The sequence below is a fragment of the Diabrotica virgifera genome, chromosome 9 (assembly GCF_917563875.1).
Source record: "Diabrotica virgifera virgifera chromosome 9, PGI_DIABVI_V3a".
NCBI lineage: Eukaryota > Metazoa > Arthropoda > Insecta > Coleoptera > Chrysomelidae > Diabrotica > Diabrotica virgifera.
The window spans coordinates 208,908,552-208,929,127 of NC_065451.1; the positions used below are offsets into that span (position 1 = coordinate 208,908,552).

At 33.5% G+C, this 20,576-nt stretch overlaps 1 protein-coding gene across 1 annotated transcript in view; it reads right to left on the minus strand.

Moving 5' to 3' along the window:
- LOC114327626 (glutaredoxin domain-containing cysteine-rich protein CG31559) overlaps positions 1 to 20,576 on the minus strand; it is a 101,085-nt gene that overhangs the window by 70,619 nt on the left and 9,890 nt on the right. The window lies entirely within an intron of this gene.

The window sequence follows — 20,576 nt, forward strand, 5'->3', positions numbered from 1 at the left end:
TATATACCTATATAAAGTTCAAAGGCTTCTAACCTATTCATCAGGTTCGATAATTACTTAGCATAATAAAGGAACTTTCATTCATAAATATATGCTTCCCCAAGCTAAGTTCCAAGCCAAATTTTTTCATTAGTAGTTTTGAATCTGGGCTGTGAATGGAATTGAGACCAGGTGGATGACAGTCGATTAATGCAACATTAAAGATATGTACCTGATTGAATTATTTTTAAAATATTCTCTGCATCAAGAACAATGTGTTTTCTTTCTACGTTGTAGTGTTAAAAACGTCATATATTTGTTATTTCTTTTTAAACAGTTTCTTCTTAACTTTATTTGTTGTTTATCCTTATAATATTTTTTATTCTACAGTTGGTGGGTGAATTGAGTACCTTATTAGCTATTACGTCCCCACGCCTGGGTAAAGGTGGAAGGAGTCTTCAGACCAGGTTAGCAGTCTATCTGAGGACTATAAATACAGCAGTATTCATAGAACCAAGGATGTATCTCGGATAAACAAGACAGATCCACTAAAAACGACCAATGTAGATAACATGATAACGCATCAATGAAAAAAAATAGAATGTGTATATTAAGGATAGCCGGGACATCATATTCCTGAACACAATAAAACAGGATCTCACTAAAAAATCACTTATGCACAGATAGACATACGTGCTATCCAGGTAATAAGAAAGAAGAGAAAAGGGTAACTATTTTCCACCACCAGAGAAAAACCAAGTACTTCCTTCTCGATTACATATACAAGTAAGATGTCGCCTAAAGCAGCCAAACACATAAAAAAAGAAATGAATAACACCAGCTTGCAGAAGAAACAACAACTTAAGCAAATATACATGGTGATTGATTAGTAGGGTAAAGCTCAATAGCTCCGCTATAGTAATAGATAGCAATAAAAGTTAATAACAAAAATTTTAGCCACCTTTGAGCTTCACATTACAAAATTATTAAGAATGTTACAGGGTGTTCGATAACACAGTGGCAGACCTAACTTATGTTTTTTTTTAAATAAAATACCCTATATTTTATTTTATATTCGAAATCCTGTTAACTTCCCCATCAAAAAATATAAAGGTTTGTAATGTTATACAGGGTATTTACAAAGTTATAACCAATTTTGTATGAAAATCGTAACAAGTTCAACTCACTGTATAAATAAAAATAAGCACCACAGCAATGGTTTATTAATGCTATATTTTTTTATTTATTGTCAAAATTATTGATATTGCTAATTTTCTTTATATCAAATACAGGGTGAGTCAAAACGCAAGTACATTATTTTCTCAGTAATGTTAAATGGAACACCCTGTATTTTATATCATTATTGAAAAGTAACATTAACGCACTTTAATTTTTATATAACATTCCCTATGCCAAAATTTATTAGTTTTCGAGATATTTTCATTTTTCAGAGCAAATTATTTTAGGTGTTTAAATTTATCTAAATTTTAAGTAAGCCATGACTGAATTGACAATTGAAGATTACCGATTATCAATCCGGTAATCAATGTAACACTATAGCAAATAAAGAAATAAAAATAATTTATTAGTAATACATTTTACAAACAAAAACACAACCACTACATACAACATTTTTGAAACAATTAAAAACTATCTTTTTATGTAAATGCAACAAATAAACAAAGAAAATTAGTAATAAATTTTACAAAAAATCACACGAACACAAAATACAATATTTTGTGAAGACAATTAAACACTACTTTTGTATGTAAATGTAACAATGTAACAAATAAAGAACGAAACATAATTTATCAGTAATACATTTAGCAAAAAAACATGTTTGAAAAAATTAGAAGCTACTTTTAATAAAATATTTTTAATATTTAATTACATAAGGTGTTCAAAATTATCTCCTAACACATTTATGTACGCCTAAAAACGATCATTGAATGAGCTACTTACTCTACGGAGCATTTATAAATTAACACATCGAAATACACTTTGTATTCTATTTTTCATCTCATTCCTTGTTGTTGGAGATATTTTATAAACTTCATTATTAACGTAACCCCAAAAAATCACTCCAGTTTATTAAATTCTGGTGATTTGGTGGCCACGCTTCTGGTCCATTGAAAAATGAAAATATTACGAAAACTAATAAATCTAGACATAGGGAATGTTATCTAAAAATTAAAGTACGGTAATGGTACTTTTCAATAGTGATATAAAATACAGGGTGTTTCATTTAAAATTTATGAGAAAATAATCTACTTGCGTTTTGACTCACCCTGTATTTGATATAAAGAAAATTAGCAATATCGACCATTCTTGAAAATTTTGACAATATGTTAAAAAATATGGCATTAATAAACCATTGTTGTTTTGCATATTTTTATTTATACAGGGAGTTGAACGTGTTACGATTTTCATATAAAATTGGTTATAACTTTGTAAATACCCTGTATAACATAACAAACCTTTATATTTTTGTGATGGAGAAGTTAACAGTATTTCGAATTTAAAATAAAATATAGGGTGTTCCATTTAAAAAAACAAAAGTTTGGTCTGCCACTGTGTTATCGAACACTCTGTAACATTCTAACTAATTTTGTAATGTGAAGCTCAAAGGTGGCTAAAATTTTTGTTATTAACTTTTATTGCTATCTATTACTATAGCGGAGTTATTGAGCTTTACCCTACTAATCAATCACCCTGTATATTAAGATCAACAAGAGCCAAAATAAAAAGCACTTTCACAGAGGTGTATACAAACTTACATGTGGTGACTGCCCAAAAACTTACATCGGTCAAACTCATAGAACTTTTAAGAAACGTATAGCAGAACACAAAAGAGCTTTCTATAATAGAAAAAAAATGATATTATATCTAAAAACCAAATTTATATCTTTATGAACTCCAGTAGTTATTGGAAAATCCTCATAATACAGTGCTAGTGCTACACTAGAAAAAACAAATAAAATACCAACTGACAGAGTCATTAACTGGGTTAATAAAATAATTACAGCTCTTCCATCGGTATATAAATGAAACAAAATTAGAAATTATTGCGAATTGTGCAAATACACAAAGCAGCGCAACTATTCATTCGAACAACTCGATTTAAATCTAAACGTGTTAACTTCCTTTTTAATTAATATGTATGGACAATAATGTGGTAAAAGTAAATTGTGCACAAAATACGAGATGATGTGTTTTTTTCACGAACGTAGAAAGTGAAGCGAATTTTTAGGGTAATCAAGCAGATGTTTAATATCAGTATGATAATTTGGTCAGATATTTATTGCATCGGCGGCAAAAATCTTAGGAATGTGAATGAAAAGCTTAATAAAATCAACGAAATGTGTGCATATCATTTTAAAATGTGGGTTATGTGTTGAGGAATGAAGTAAAGTAACATTGAAACATCTTTGTGAAATAAACGTTTTATACTACAATCACAATCAAGATGCACTAGAAATAAACAAACCGAGACAAGTTAACTGTTACAAGGAGCACTTCCGAATCATGATTTACAATGTATAAACTTTGTAAATCATCATTTGGGATTTACAATGTATATACATGGAAAATCATGATTCGAAAATGCTCCTTGTAACAGTTAATGTGTCTTGGTTTGTTTATTTCTATTGTGAATATGATGTGATTCTGATTGTGAATATAGTACCTATAGGTATGCAGCATAGGTACAAGTTGTAATTATTGAAGCTATACTTTAGGTGCAATTGAGAAAAATGTTGAGAAATTTTTTATAAAAGCGACAGTATGAAATTAAAAATCGACGAGGGAAAAGTTTTCCTGTAGTTGGCTGTATACCGTATTTTACAAAAGCGACTAAAATTCTTTATAAAAGGTATATTTGTTAAAATTCCCTAAAGAGGGCTACATCACAGAACTAGTTTTCGATCGGATGACCGATCATCATCAGTGCTGACGTGATTCTAACCACCAAAATGCAAAAATATACGGGTAAAAACCCTTTAAAATTGATCCGTCATGGAAACATAGATTAAATTCGTGAACTCAAACATGGATGTACAAAATATCCCATGTATTATGCTCGAGGTACCAGGTACCATTTAGCCCAAAATTAACTTGTTCATATGTTGACTAGATGATGACAAGTGGCGAGTGATCATTTCAAAGTGGTGAAAGATCAAGAACGCATTATTTTCCGGGATACCCTGTATATAATATACCTTCATAGCCGATGAAAGAGGAGTAAGAAGCATCATGAATTACATAATATATTCACAAGAGCTCAAAACAACCATAAAAGAAGTAAAAGTAATACATGAAAGCAGAAATGAACATACAACATAGATAGTGATAGCGAAAATAATAAAAACACAAGATATCAAATTAGAAAATATATATAAACTATAAAAAGGTAAGCACAAGGAAACTAAATATATGCAAAATAAGGGACATTTACCAAAAATAAAATAAATCAGACAGTACATAAAATATGAAAATATTAAAAACGAGGGCTTACTAGATGAAAAATGGGATAAAACTAAAGGAAGTAATATACGAATCAGCTAAAAACCTAACTAGGATATAAACTAGGCATGTTTTTTTAATACTAATCAAATTTGGCGTAAATATTTTGCGGTGTCTAAACTAATTATTTATACTAAATAACAATTGCGTCCGAACTCGTGGATATCCAAGCGATTACTTCTTTTACAAATAAACGAAAGACAGTAAACCAAATAAAAGCGGCGTCTATACTAGATGGATTCTAAATTCATACTTATAACACAAGTACGCGAGAGTTGTAACTCTAAAACTAATAAATGCGGCATCTAAACTAGTTGGATTCTGAACTGATACTAACTGCATTGCAATTATTATTGCCTCATCCATCGGGGGTTCGGAGGACTACTATATTCGGTAGCTAAAACCAACGTTTGAGGGTAAAAATTATTTTAGTACCAGAGGCGTAGCAACACTTAAGAAACTTATCCAAACTAGGCTAATATATTTATTTTTGATGATAACTATTTTTTCTTTTGACACGTTTGTCGAATAACTAAAGCAACAAAACCTTTTTTACATAATTGTAAGATTCAGACCCCACCCACTACTGTTGCTAATTAATAAGTATAATAAAACAATAGACAACACAATAGCTTACAATACTTACATCTTACGAGAACAAATTATCACGCAAATTATGTAAATGTCTTTCCACTAAATCCACTAACAACTAGAGGCGGTGCTTGAAATCATAAATAAGATTTAGAAAGTATGTACATCGGTGTGAAAACCGTACTGGCGAAATCAGCGTGTTTTTGGCTTATTAGGAAAATAAGATTATTAGTTTATGAATTGTTTCCCTCTCCATATGTATTTATGAATATATTTACCCTAAAAAGGTGTTTGTGATTTTCAGTTTGTTTTCGCTAACAAAATGTGTCAATTTTAGTCCTTTCTATATATATCGGGTGTTCTACAGCATTCGCCGTTTCCCGCATCCTATTCGCCATGCTTTTCGGTCACGAATATCTTCCTCGTTGAGTTGTCTACTGTTCATTGCTTTCTCTACATCTTGTAACCATGTTCTCTTCGGTCTGCCTCTTTTTCTTCTCTCGGTTGGTGCATACTGGATCATTTTCTTGGGCCATCTTGTTGGTCCCATTCTCTGGACGTGCCCGTACCATATCAATCTTTTTTGTTCTATTCTGTCTATAATATCATTTTCTACTTCCATTCTTTCTTTTATTTCTTCGTTTGGGATATGCTGCAGTTTAGATATTCTGCAGCTTCTTCTAAGCGCGTCCATTTCTAAAGCTTGTAGTCGTTTATTTTGTCGGTCTTTTACTTCCCACACTTCCGAGTTGTACAGGACAATTCCTTCCACGATAGTTTGGTAGATTTTTTTCTTTGTCTGATTTTGCAATCCTGTACTCCACCAAATGCCATTCAGCTGTTTTATAGCTTTTCTTCCTTGACTTATTCGATATTCTATATCTAGATCGCATGTGGAGTTTTTGTCAAAAATAGAACCTAGATATTTAAATTCATCACATCCTTTTATGTATTCCCCTTCTAATTCTAAGTCTTCAGTATGACCTCCGACTACAAGGTATTCAGTTTCCTCCATGCTCATTTCCAAACCCAATTTTCGGTACTCCTTTTTCAATTTTCTAATCATGTAACTGGCGTCATCTTTATCAGCAGCAATCACAACTTGGTCGTCAGCAAATAGCAACGTATACAAATAAGAATCTCCTACTGGTATTCCCATTGTTTGGCATGTCCTAGTCCAATATTTTAACACATGTGTAAGGTAAATTTTAAATAAAGTGGGCGACAGACAGCATCCCTGCAAAAGGCCTTTCGAAGTTTCAAAGGTATTTAAAAGTTTCGTTCCAATTTTAATTGCTGTTGTTGCATTAGCATAAAGATCTTTTATTGTTTGGATGTATTTTCTATTTAAAGTGGTTTGTTGTAATACCTCAAACATTTTTTCTCTGGGAACGGTATCGTATGCTTTTTTAAGTCTACAAATACCATGAGAGTTTCTAGATTTCTAGCGGAACGTTTTTCTAGTAATTACCTTATGGAGAAAATGTTATCTGTGCATGATCTACCTGCCCTAAATCCACTTTGTTCTTCGGAATCTTGCCACTCCTTTTCTATCCGTTTCTTTATTATTCGTCCGTACAGTCTTCCAACTGAGCTGGTCACACTAATGCCTCTGTAATTATTACAATTTTTTCTACCACCCTTTTTGTATATAGGGGTAGTTATGGAGTTTTTCCACTCAGAGGGCACGCCACTATTGCCTGAAAGGCATCCGTTGAATATTTCAACTAAAATTTCTTTTGCCTGTGTCGTGCTGTGCTTAATGAGTTAAATTGGAATACCTCCGGGACCAGGAGCTTTATTGTTTTTCATTTCTCTTAACGTTAGTTCTAGTTCCTGAATAGTTATATCTTCTAGTTGTTCCAGGTTGTTTGGGGCGATGATGGTTTGCCTTACATATTCCTGTCTATTTTCTTGCAATAGGTTTCTAAAGTATGTTTCCCACTCGTTTATACTTATAAAGGATATCTGGCATCTTTCTTGTACGTTTTGTCTTGTATTTGATATTGTTCTCCAAGCTTCTCTGCTTTTTGTTCCTCCCATAAGATTGTCTATTTCTTCACATTTCTTCAGCCACATATTTTCTTTTTTTCTTTGGTTTTAATCACTTCTTTTTTGTTTCCATTCTTATTCTTGCGTAGGTTTTTCGGTCTTCTGAGCAATTGGTACTGAGCCATTTTTGATATGCTTCTTTTTTTCCCTCGTCTTTTCTTTTAAAGAATCTGTTAGACCAAGGGTGATGAGTGTTATTTGAGGATTTTTCCCCTAACGCTCGAATGCAGCTTCATGTAAGCACTTTTTTAGCCGATCATATTTTTCATCTGCTGTTCTTGTATTAAACTGTGTATTGGTTATCTTTTGGCTCAGCCTTAATTTAAAAAGAAAGGAGATTGAATTATCTTTCAGTGCGTCGATGTTGTATTTGTACTGAGGCGGGTGTTCTTCTGTAATCTCTTCCTGGGTTTCTTCAATTTTGTTGTTCAAGATATATGGAAAGTATAGATCTGCTCTGAGTAAAAAGTGGTCAGTTTCACATTCTGCACCTCTATAGACTCGTACATCTTTCGTCACAATTGATGATTTCTGCTTCATGATGACGTAATCTATAATCGATTTCAATTGTCGGGTTAGTTCTTTCTTCGTTGCCAGTAAAGGACTAGTTACATATAACCATCTATTATCTGGAAACATCAATATCGAGAAAGGAATAAGACAGGGATGTGTCCTGTCACTTTTGCTGTTCAACGTTTACTCTGAAAAGATATTTAAGAAAGCTTTGGAAGGCACCTCAGATGGTATAATTATAAACGGGCAATGTATAAATAACCTGCGAAACGCTGATGACACTGTCATTCTGGCAGATAATGCTGGAGCACTGCAAGGCCTAATGAACCAAGTAACGACAGCCTATAGAGAGTTTGGAATGAAATTGAATACAAAGAAGACAAAAGCGATGGTCATCAGCAAGCACCGAAACAGAAGGGTGAAGGCCAATGTAGATGGAACAGATCTGGAAAGAGTAACAAGAATAACGTACCTTGGAAGTAATCTTGATGAAACTTGAGACCACTCACTAGAGATAAAAACACGTCTGGAAAAGGCACGTACAGTGTCTTATGGAGAACTAGAATATTTAAGTTCTATGTTTTCTCCACCTTGCTCTATAGTATTGAAGTCGGTACAATGACAGAAGCAACACAAAAAAGAATCCAATTCGAACTCTGGTGTTACCGTAAAATGCTCAAAATATCCTAGATGAGCCATATGACAAATGCGGAAGGCTTGCGCAGGATGACTAAGGAAAATGAGCTTATGCTTATAATAAAAGAACGGAAAACAGAATATTTTGGTCACATCGTAAGAAATCAAAAGTATGAACTGCTCAAACTTCTTATCGAAGGCAAAACCAATAGCAAAAGGAGACCAGGAAGAAGACGCAACTCTTGGCTTAAAAACCTATGAAAATGGGCAAATAAATAGGCAATTGTAATGGCCAACGTCTTAAGGATAAGGCACGGTTAGAAGAAGAAGAACTATATATTTAAAATATAACAAACAACGGCAGTCTAATTGCATTTGCTAAGTATTTCTAGAAGTAAATTGCATATATCTATTAGTTTTTCCTTTTTAGTACATTTCCTTGGAGCATCTTCTTCTGCTTACGGTGCCTATCCGTTCCGGATATTGGCGATCATCATAGCTATCCTAACTTTGCTTGTTGCTCTTCGGAATAGCCCGGTTATCGATGTATTGAACCACTTTGTCAGATTTTGAAGCCAAGATACTCTTCTTCTCTTTCCAAATATCTTACATACAAGCCTTCATGCATTCCTCATAACATGGCCAAGATATTCTAGTTTGTGCTCTTTGATGGTGTTAATAATCTCGCATTCCTTGCACATATTACGTAGGACCTCAACATTAGTCACCCGATCCACCCACGAAATTCTTAATATGCGTTGGTAACATGACATCTCGAACGTCTTGAGTTTTTTTTTTCTTAAAGAAGCTTCACAAAGTGTCCAGGCCTCTACTCCATATAATAACGTAGAAAATACAGAGCATCTGACAGATCTCAGATTTGGAGCATAAACTCCAATAATTATTGCAATCTTTATTATACTTATGATTCTTTTTTCTTCTACCTCTTAAATCTCACAATTATTTTAAGGAGTCTTAAGTACTTATATCTTTAGTTTCGGCTCTAGAAATATTTTGGTATAGTTCCTCACCCCTTCATGTTTACATAACATTAAGAATCTAGATAAAAATAGACAATATGTTAATAATTCCTTTTATTCACTTATTCACTTCATTTGGTCTTTTTTATGACCCTCTTAATTTGACTTAATTAGCCCAGTTATTACACTGAAATTAAGAGGCTCATAAATTCTTGTAGTTTATGACATGTTTAGCACACTTTATTAACACTAATGTAACAATTTTACGATTTTATAAAGGTTTGCAGTAACGGTATATTAGATCATTTAAAGTAGCTGAGCGGTTTTAGAACTACGAGGTTTATGCGATATATTTTCGGCCGAATTCTAAACAGTTTTTCTACTTAATGTGTCCTCTTGCACTATAACTCAAGCAAAGCTTCTATATGTTTCTTATAATCATATAATTTATTCATCATCATTGATATAGTTGCTTCTGGATTTCTCCGTTCTATATATTTACCCAAAATGTTTACCCGAATAATTACGACAAGACTAGAAAAAAAGTTAGATTTCTACCAACCCCGAGAACAAGCTGGATTCCGCTCAAAATTCGGAACAAACGATCACCTACAAACAGTAAAAACCTTAATAATAGAAAAGTCGATAGAATATAACAGACCGCTGGTACTTATCTTCGTAGACTTTCACAAAGCCTTCGACACTGTGGAATTAGACAGCATTATAACTGCTCTGAACAATAGTAGAATAGATTACCGGTTTACAAAGTTAGCGCAAACATTATACCAAAACGCCACAATGCGTGTTACCAGAGAAATTCATATCAAGCGAGGTGTAAGACACTCTCTCACCTAAATTATTTATAGCGGTCCTCGAACACGCCTTTAAAATGCTAAAGTGGGAAAATAGAGTAATAAAAATAGATGGAGAAATGCTCAATCACCTGCGTTTTGCCGACGATATAGTACTTATTACCGAAGATCTGGGTGAAGCACAACAAATGCTACTAGAATTAGAAAACGTATCTTCAACAATAGGTCTAAAAATGAACATCAGTAAGACCAAATTTATGACAAATTTAGTTCCCAGCGAACATCTAACCATCCAAAATCAAGTGGTAGAATTTACAGAAAAGTACATATATCTCGGTCATGAAATCAGAATAGGCAAGGACAATCAGACTTGCGAATTTCAACGACGAATAACACTTGCTTGGGCGGCGTATGGTTCACTAAGAGACATCTTTAAGAGCAACATCCCGACAGCTATGAAACGGAAGACATTTAACCAATGCGTTCTTCCTATTATGACATACGGAGCAGAAACTCTCACGCTCACAAAAACAACAGCACTAAAAATGCGAGTGGCACAAAGGCGCATGGAAAGATCGATTCTCGGCGTGACAAAAAAAAAAGACAAAATAAGGAACCAAGATTTAAGGAAAAGAACAGGTATCACTGATGTCGTTGAACGTATAGCCAAGCTGAAATGGAATTGGGCAGGTCACATAGCGCGACTGAAAGACTCAAGATGGACCAGAAAACTAATTGACTGGCGCCCAAAGAAGACAAACGCAGCAGAGGACGACCACCAACATGCTGGGTGGACGACATTAACCGAATATCCAAGAAATGGCAACAGGAAGCACAGAACCGTGAAGAGTGGCGAAGAATGGGAGAGACGTATGTCCAGCAGTGGACAGAAGAGGTTGCATGATGATGATGATATTTACCATCCATCTGAGTCTCTGTGCCTTAATAAATCTGACGATGTCTTATCCTTTCAAAAGTTCTCTTACTTCGTAGTTAAACAGTTTTCTAAATTCATTATTACCTAAGTTTAGTGGGCCTGCTGTTATTCTCCGAATGATTTTTCTCTCTAGGATCCTAAATATTTCTTCATATTTTAGCTCTGATAGTTGTTAAAGTGGGTGTGGATGTTTCAGGACTGTTGTAAAAAGTTGCAGTTATATAGTTGCAGTTATAACTGATATAAAGAGTACATCAAATCAGCTTGAAATAATTTACGACAGTCTAAAATATTTTGACATCTTCTATAATATGTTAAAGTATTCTATAGGATTTCGCGATGATCTGAAATATTACTGGGCTATCCCAAAATGTTACAGGAATCCTTGGACCAATTTAGGAATTTCTAGAGAATCCTAATTGCCTCCATATAGTCCAGGAACCGAAGCATTCCACCTCGCAATTTTTACAGAATGGATCGATTTGCTTGGAACTTTGAGAATAAGTAGTGGATAGTCCAAGGATCAAAATCTATATGATGCCGAAAGGCGCCTTTACCAAGAGGGTGGTTGCCACACCATCTCGGGAATGGAAATTTTTTATTATATTTTGACCGCAAAAATTGATAAAAATATTCATTCTAAGCAAAAAATGTTCTATACATTTTTTTGATAAAATTAATAGTTTTCGATTTATTCGCTATCGAAAGTATTAGTTTTATATCGAAAAAAAGAATGTGTGTGTACTTTGTACGCACGTAAGAAGTTATACTTCTATTATTATGATTTCAACGAAATTAATATACTTAACAGGTTATTTGTATTTTATTTAAATATTAAACTAACTTTCTTTACCTACCACTTTTAAATAATTTTTATTAAAACGATACCAAAAATATAAAAAAAAAGAATATGAATCGTCCGGGATTTAAACCCGGGACCTCTTGATCTCCGGTCACACGCTCTACCACTGAGCTATATTAGCTTTGCTTTGACAGGTTACAAGATTTCTCATACATACTGACAAATTTAATAGACCAAGTGAAGTATACAAAAATACTTTAACTATTAATATAAAATATCTTATTCCCGAGAAGACACAAAAATTATAATAAATAATACATTTACTGAGAACACTAATATATCCTTTTATAAGATATAATATGACTTATTTGCGGTGACAACGCTGGTACTTACATATCTTGAAAGATTATCAACGAAATACATACTGTCTTTGTGCGCATGCGCCAGGCATTATAAAATTTCACTCTCGATCGTAAACAAGTATAACTTCAAAAATCAATGTTTTTCGATATACTCATGTACGATTCACTCAATTTTTGCCGTAGAAAATTTTTTTTCAAACCTAATTCTTGGGAATTAAATAACCCACAATTTCATATTTAAACATTTTTTCGTATCTCTGATGCTAATCTTTCTATTCTGAAGAAAATGGCATTTTTTACCAAACTACAAAAATTCGTTATTCGCTTTTAGCTCCGGTTTTTTTTAAAAACTAATCATTCTAAACCAGTCAAACTTCTAGAATCTATTAATAATGCGTAAGCAAAGAAGAATGAATAGAATAAGGCCAATGACTAAAAACACCGCTAACTTACATTATTATACTTCCAATTGGATTTCTCCTTTTTTTTTTTTCAAAAAAATATATTGATTTTTTAACCGTAACTTATTTATTTTTTATCTTAGAAAGTTTTGTAAAAAAGAATTTTGTAGGATTTTATAAGATCTATATGCCTATTAATATTAAATCTTTTTAAAATCCTCAGTCGCAAAAAGAGGTGATTTTGAAAGGGTTGGTAAAGGTTTTTTTTGCACGTTAGTACAAGTTTTAATTGCCAATAGCTTACTTAATTTTAGCAGTAGAAAAAATATTTGCAAACCAGTTTCTTGAGAATTAAATAAGCTACAATTTCCTATTTAAACATTTTTTTGTATCTCTGATGCTAATCTTTCTATTCTGAAGAAAGTCCATTTTTTCCAAACAACAAAAATCGTTATTCGCTTTTAACTCCATTTTTTAAAAAATTAATCATTCTAAGCCGGTCAAACTTCTAAAACCTATTAATAATACATAAATAAAGAAGACCAAAAAAGGTCAATGACAATTTTTAATTAGGGTAGTAATTAGGGGGCTGCTTCCAATCACTTTTTCGCTGGAAAAATAGAGACTGACATTATTTTCATTATGTCACTTAATTTTTGAGCTAGAGACTTTTTCTTATTTCTGAAGATAGACATTTTTAAATACTTTAAATTAGTTTAAACAAGTTGTCCTCGAAAAATGCATAGTTTTCCCGTCTTTTGACTTTGAAACTACAATATTTAGCATTTGACGAAGAATAGCTAACATATAATAAAGTATAGCTCGATTACTATTGGTCTTAAAGAAAATAAAAAAAACCGTTTTGTTTATTTTTTCAAAAGGTGCATTTTTGTTAAGTAAAGTTGTTTTGATAAAACGAAAATTTTTGGAGTTATTAGCAAAAAACTTATTAAAAACATTGATTTTTTCGATATAAAACTAACACTTTCGATAGCGAATAAATCGAAAACTGTTAATTTTTTCAAAAAAGTGTATAGAACGTTTTTTGCTTAAAATGAACGTTTTTAGTAACTTTGGCGGTCAAAATATAATAAAAAATTTCCACCTCCGAGATGGGGTGGCAACCACCCCCATGGTAAAAGCGCCTTTCGGCATTATATAGATTTTGATCCTTCTACTATCCAATACTTATTCTCAAATTTTCAAGCAAATCGATTCATTCTGTAAAAATTGCGAGGTTTTATCCTATTTTAAGCTTCATTACTTGGACTAATAGTATTTTTGGATAGTTGTAAATGTTTTAGGTAACTCTGCTACACGTCAATCAGCTACATACATTTAAGGATTGTTATGAAAATTTGCAGGGGTATCAAGAGTAATTAAATTTAGCTTAAAATGGTTTTTCACCTTCTACGATAGCCTACAAAATTTTAAATCTCCCCAGCACATTACTGAAAACTATACAATAATTTAGGTAGTCCTGGTGAATATTGAAGTCACCAAGAGCACGTAAGAACCATTGTGCAAAGTTGCATGAATATCTTTAGTACATAATATCAGTCTTTAAGCTTTAACATCTGTTTTGGAAATTTCACACCTCTGCTTTTTATATAAACATCAAGACTTTATGATACATACCTCGTATAAAACACACTCTCCAAATTCCAGTTCACAAAATATATTTGAACCAATTATTTAATGATCTAGAAACTTTTAATAGAACAGGTCTAAGAATTTAATGATTCTAATACTAAAATAGGAAGGAATGTTATTTAACTAACCTTGAAAGATTTCATGAACAAAGAGTAGTATCATGGTTAAGAAACCGAATAATAAGTCAGTTTTAAAGTGTGGTACCATTGGTGGTACCAATCCTTTTGGGTTACCGTGTCACATGCAGTGAGATATTCAGTAGAGTTGAAGTCATTACTTTTGAAAAATTTTGTTTATATTAAAAATACAAGGGTCGTTACAAAGATTCACATTTTATATTGTTTTACTCGCTCAGGACAACTATTAAAGATGTTAACAAGTATGTAGAAGAATCTATCTCATCGTTAAGCCTTGCGTTAATTAAGCCTGCAAAATACAGCGACTAGGCTGTATTTTGTTTCCTATAATCTTCAATCTCTACTCTGAAAAAGATATTCAACTAAACGGGTACTGGCTAAACAACATCAGATATGTAGATGATGGTACCATGGTATTTGCGGTTAACCTAGAATAACAAGAAGTCCTTATCAACAAAATCACGTACTACAGTCAAAAATATGGACTCAATACAAACGTAAAGAAGACCAAGCTTATGACAATTAGCAAGAAAAAGATAACAGCAGGTCAACTCTACGTCAACCAATACCCTGTAGGAAGAGCGACTCACTACAACTAACTATGCAACCAACAACCAAGATATTAGAGCTTCTTCTTCTTCTTCTTCTTAAGCCTTCAGTAATCCAACTTTGGACATAGGCCTCCCCCAATTCAATCCAGTGATTTCACTTTTGCGCCACTTGTTTTCAGTTGTGTCCTTCAAACTTCTTTACGTGATCAGCCCATCTCATTTGTGGCCTTCCTCTACTTCTTCTTCCTAACCACGGTCTCCATTGTTGTATTTCGTGATTCCATCTTTTATCCTTCAGTCGGGCATTGTGTCCTGCGAAGCTTCATTTTAATTTGGCAGCATGTTCTCCTGCGTGTTTTACTTTGGTTTTGCTTCTAATCCATGTATTTGTTTTTTGTCTATGAGCCTCACCCCGAGCATTGATCTTTCCATCGCTCTCTGCGCTTTTACTATTTTATCCATATTGGCCTTGGTGAGTGTCCACGTCTGTGAACCATACGTAAGTATAGGGAGGATACACTGATCGTAAACTCTGGTTCTCAAATATTGTTATATTTTAGTGTTTTTCAAGATCCAACTCAGTTTTCCAAATTCTGCCCACGCTAACCTTATTCTTCTGGTAATTTCGGCAGTTTGATTTTCTTTGTTAACTTTCATTATCTGTCCCAGGTAGATGAATTCGCTTACTGTTTCTAAATCTCTGTCATTCAACGTTATTTTTGTAATGTTCAGTGTATTGGTCATTACTTTTGTCTTTTCCAAGTTAATACTAAGCCCTACTTTTCCGAAGCTTGAAATAGTTGCGTCATTATGGTCTATAATTCTTCGAAACTTGTAGCGAATATTACAATATCGTCAGCATATCTCAAATGACTCAGTTTTCTTCCATTAACATGTATTCTTTTATCTACCCATTTAATGTCTTTGAACACGTCTTCAAGCCCCAGTGTGAACAGCTTTGGTAAAATAACGTCTCCCTGGCGAACTTCTCTGTTGATTGGTATAGTTTTGATTTTCTTATCTATTTGTATTTTCATTGTAGCTTTCTTATAAATATTATGTATGAGCATTCTGTATCAAGAATCTATCCTGCAGTTGTTCATAGCTCTCTCTATTGCCCAAAGTTCTAGGGAGTCGAATGTCTTTCTATAATCAACGAAGCCAATGTATAAGTTCAAGTGATATTCATTGGCTTTTTCTATTAGCGTTTTGACTGTAAGTCAAGATATTAGAGCACTCATCGGAAAAGCTAGATCCACCTTCAACCGTGTGGGGGCTTCCTTTAAAATCCACAACCTCTTTCTTGATATACAAGTGAGAATTCATGCTACGGTTTCTCTGTTCTTTTTTATGATAGTGAATCCTGGACATTGAATGAAGATGAGTGCAGAAAATTGGACGCATTTGAGATTTTGTTATATCGGACAATACTTAAAATCCCGTGAACTGACCGAATAAGAAATGACGAAGTCCAAAAATGAATCCAGATACGCCCTCCTAGAAGCCATCCAACAAGCAAAAATATTTGAAAACCGAGGTCTAGGAAAAACAAGAACATCCTAGCTGAAGAACCTTAGACCCTATTTCAACTAGGGCTTTTCCGCGCTGCTACAGATTAGATAAAGATTGCCATGATGATCGTCAACATTCGTTACGGATAGATACATCAAGAAGAGAATAAGACCCGGTATAAACAGCTTCAAAACCAAATAAGAAGAAAAATTAGGGAGGCTAAAGGAACCTACTTCTCTGAAAAATGTAAAGAAATAAAAGAACTGCAAAACAGACATGACAACTTCAACTTACATAAAAAAAGTCAAAGAACTAGACGGAATAGGAAATAGAAGAACCTCAAACATATTGCTCGACAAAAATGGAATTATTATAATGGAAACAGAACGAAAACTACGACGATGAAAAGAGTACACCGAGGAACTATTTCATGACCAGAGCTAGATAGCCAAACTGGAGATATGGGCCCATGCAGAGATAACCAAATCAGAGGTTAGTCAGGCAATAGACTCTATGAAAACCAATAAATATGCTGGCCCAGATGTATTACCTAGCGATTTGATATAGTTGGTCAACAATAAAAACCTGGACATATATAGTAGAACTGTTCAACATTATCTATACTACGGGAATCATCCTTAGAGAAATTTTGACATCAGCATTTGTGTATTTGCCAAAGAAAGTGAATTCCAAATAATGCAGTGACTAGCGAACCATAAGTTTAATGTCACATACATACCTTGAAAATTCTGCTGAAAATTATCCACGCCAGAATACACTCTAAACTGGAGCTGGATATTAGTGACACTCAATATGGGTTCCGCAATGGTATGGGTACCAGAGAGGCATTATTCTCTTTCAACGTGCTGACACAGAGATGTTTGGATGTTAACCGTCCTCTTTACGTCTGTTTTATAGACTACAATAAAGCGTTTGATAAAGTAAAACATGATTGACTCATGGAAATTCTGAAAACTAAAAATCTAGATGAAAGTGATTTAAGACTAATAACACACCTCTATTACAATCAGCGAGCAATAGTAAGGATTGAAAAAGAAACATCTGAAGAAATGGAAATAAAGAGAGGAGTCCGGCAAGGCTGCATTCTATCACCTCTATTATTTAACGATTATTCTGAGGAGGTAATGCGAGAAACTCTGGAAGATGAAACAGTCGGCATAAGAGTAAATGGAGTCTTAGTTAACAACATCAGATGTATGCAGATGATACAGTAACAATAGCCGATAGTTTACAAGACCTGCAAAGACTCATGAGTAAAATAGTAAAGTGTAGTAGGGAGTACGGACTCTCTCTCAATTTTAAAAAGACGAAGTTTATGAAAATTAGTAAAAACAACCATAATACTAACGAAATCTGGATAGTAGAGGGCCAGCAGATCGAAAGATAAAAAAGTACACTTACCTAGGAACACTTATAACAAAAAATAATGACTACACTGCAGAAATCAAAGTCAGAATGGAAAAAGCACGTTCTAATTTTATGAAAATGAAAAGGTCCTATGTAGTAAAGATTTAACATTAGCTCTTAAAGTACGCCTAACAAAATGTTACGTATACAGTGTATTATACTATGGAGTGGAATCATGGACGTTAAATGTAGAGACAATGAGACGACTTAACGCCTTTGAAATGTGGACCTATAGAAGAATTATGAGGATTTCCTGGGTAAATAGAGTTACGAACAACGAAGTACTAAGAAGAATAGGTAAAGAGAAGGAAGTTGAACTTATAATTAAAGAAAGAAAACTACAGTGTCTCGGACATGTATGGCATCCTGTGACTCATAATGCAAGGAAAGATAAATGGCAGAAGAAGCGTCGGAAGAAGACGAATTTCATGGCTGAAGAACCTGCGAGAATTGTTTGGATGCAGCTCCAAACAACTATTTAGAGCTACTGCCTCAAAAATTAAAATAGCTATGATGATTGCCAACCTCTGTAGCGGAGATGGCACCTGAAGAAGAAGAAGACATCAAAAAGAAGAAGCCTAAAAATTATCATTTTAATAGAAAGACATGGGACAAAGGCCTAGGCGAAGAAGAGGATTGACATAGACCGGAGAAAAAAATCTCTCAAAGAAGAAAGTCTTCATATTGTGCAGCTATTAAAGTAGTAGCAGATAATATCGTATCTAATCATTCTGGATCAATTCATGGAAGTTCCATATTCCATTTCTTTGACATTAGGATTTAGTCTAATATCTGCAAGATGTCTGATCTCTCACACCTTGGCAGGTAGCATACATATCCTATCTTCACTTTCTATTACTGCCATATTGGCAGATATTCTTTTGGGAATATAATATAATGCAGTGGTTTCCCTTTGGCTTCTACACCGCAGTACCACAACTATTCAAATTGCTCCAATCCGGCTTATAGTAGTCCAGTTTCAAATTCATCTGCAAATTGAGCTGATACTGTTCTCGCTGCTGTTCTTGGTCAGGGAGGGATAAGAAAGAGGTAACTAGATTTTAGAAGGATAAAGGGAAGGGACATGCTTTCTCTCAATAAGGAATTATTGATAGCAAAACATGGCTCGCGCGTGGGCAGGATTGCTTCGCTGAAGTAGACCTATTATCTACTGGATCATAGATAAGTTTCTAACCGTTACTCTAATTTTTATATAATAGACAAATCTGTTGTGCCTGATCTTCATAATATCAGTATGAGTATCAATTTATCCATCTATCGATCTATCATTCACCACTAATCTCATTTTAACGAGTGTTTGACACTAACAGGAACAAAGTGTAAGTGATATAACTTTAGCAACAATAAATTAGATAACTATCATAACTATCAAAATATCGATGAAGAAAATCCCCAGAGAAATGTCCGAACTGTGAGGTGAAAGTAATCGTGCAGAGATATGAATGATTATAATAAGTTATGTGATGCGATCCAAAACTATCTTAGATCATGTTTCACTATTAGAAAAATGAAATTATGATAGCGTTGTTTTAGTATGTAACGAATTTCAGAATATCTAGTGTACCTACTTGTTTAATAATCACGTAAAAAGAGAAGATAAAATCATTATGGAATAGGAATGGCTCAATTTGGAAGCAATTACTAATTTAGAAAAAAAAAAATAGTAAAACCGTGTATAAAAGGTATATTTTGTTTAAAAATCCCTTAAAGGGCTACATGTTCTTCTTCTTTTATATTGCCGACTCCACTATTAAAGGTTGGCTATGCTATAAACATTGCAAATTCGTCTCTATGTTCTTCTTCATTTCTTAAAAGCGTCTGTGTGGGGTAGTGGGGTCTAGGAAAGTTGGTCGAGAACACTTCGTCGACAACATTTGGTCGACAAACGCTTGGTTGAATGCACAATTCACCGAATGTACAATTCATCGACGAACATTATTTGATCGAATGGATTTTTCGTCGACAAACTGTTATATTTATCAAAAATGAATAACCATTTTCAATTTTAGGTTTTTGTTATATTTATCTTTAGCATAAAGGGATTAATGGTGACAAATGACGGATTATTGGTTTTTATTTTGTTAACTGGAATATTGTATTATACATACCTGAATTTTTTTTGGGGGTTTTGTTAATTTTTTTTCTAAATCCTTTTTAAATTTAATGAAAAAATTGGCTGCGGTGGGAGAGTAGACAGCAAATATAAACCGATATATTAATTAGTGATGTTGTACCGTTCTTCTTTTTGGTGTTGGCGCAGTTGCGAACGGAGCATTTCCGGACAAGTCAAATTTGGGGGCACTTGCGGACAAGACGAAATATGCGAGATGCTGAGGTAAATAAATTGTTAGGGAATCGAGGCATTTCCGTACAATGTTTTTGACTGCAATAATCAGTCAATATCAATAAAAAAAAAGAATGTGTGTATGTACTATGTACGCACGTAAGAAGTTATACTTCTATTATATGATTTCTTAAAAATAAATATACATTAAACAGTTTGTTTTAATTTTTTTTTAAACACCAAACTAATTTTGTGCTTACCACTTTCAAAAAAATAAAAAAAGTATAGGATTGCACTGGATTCGAACTCACGACCTCTCGATCTCTGGCCGAATTAGTCGAGGAATTGAAGCACAAAAAAAGGCCTTACTCTCGATTTTTGGCGCATTAAGACGGATTTTAATG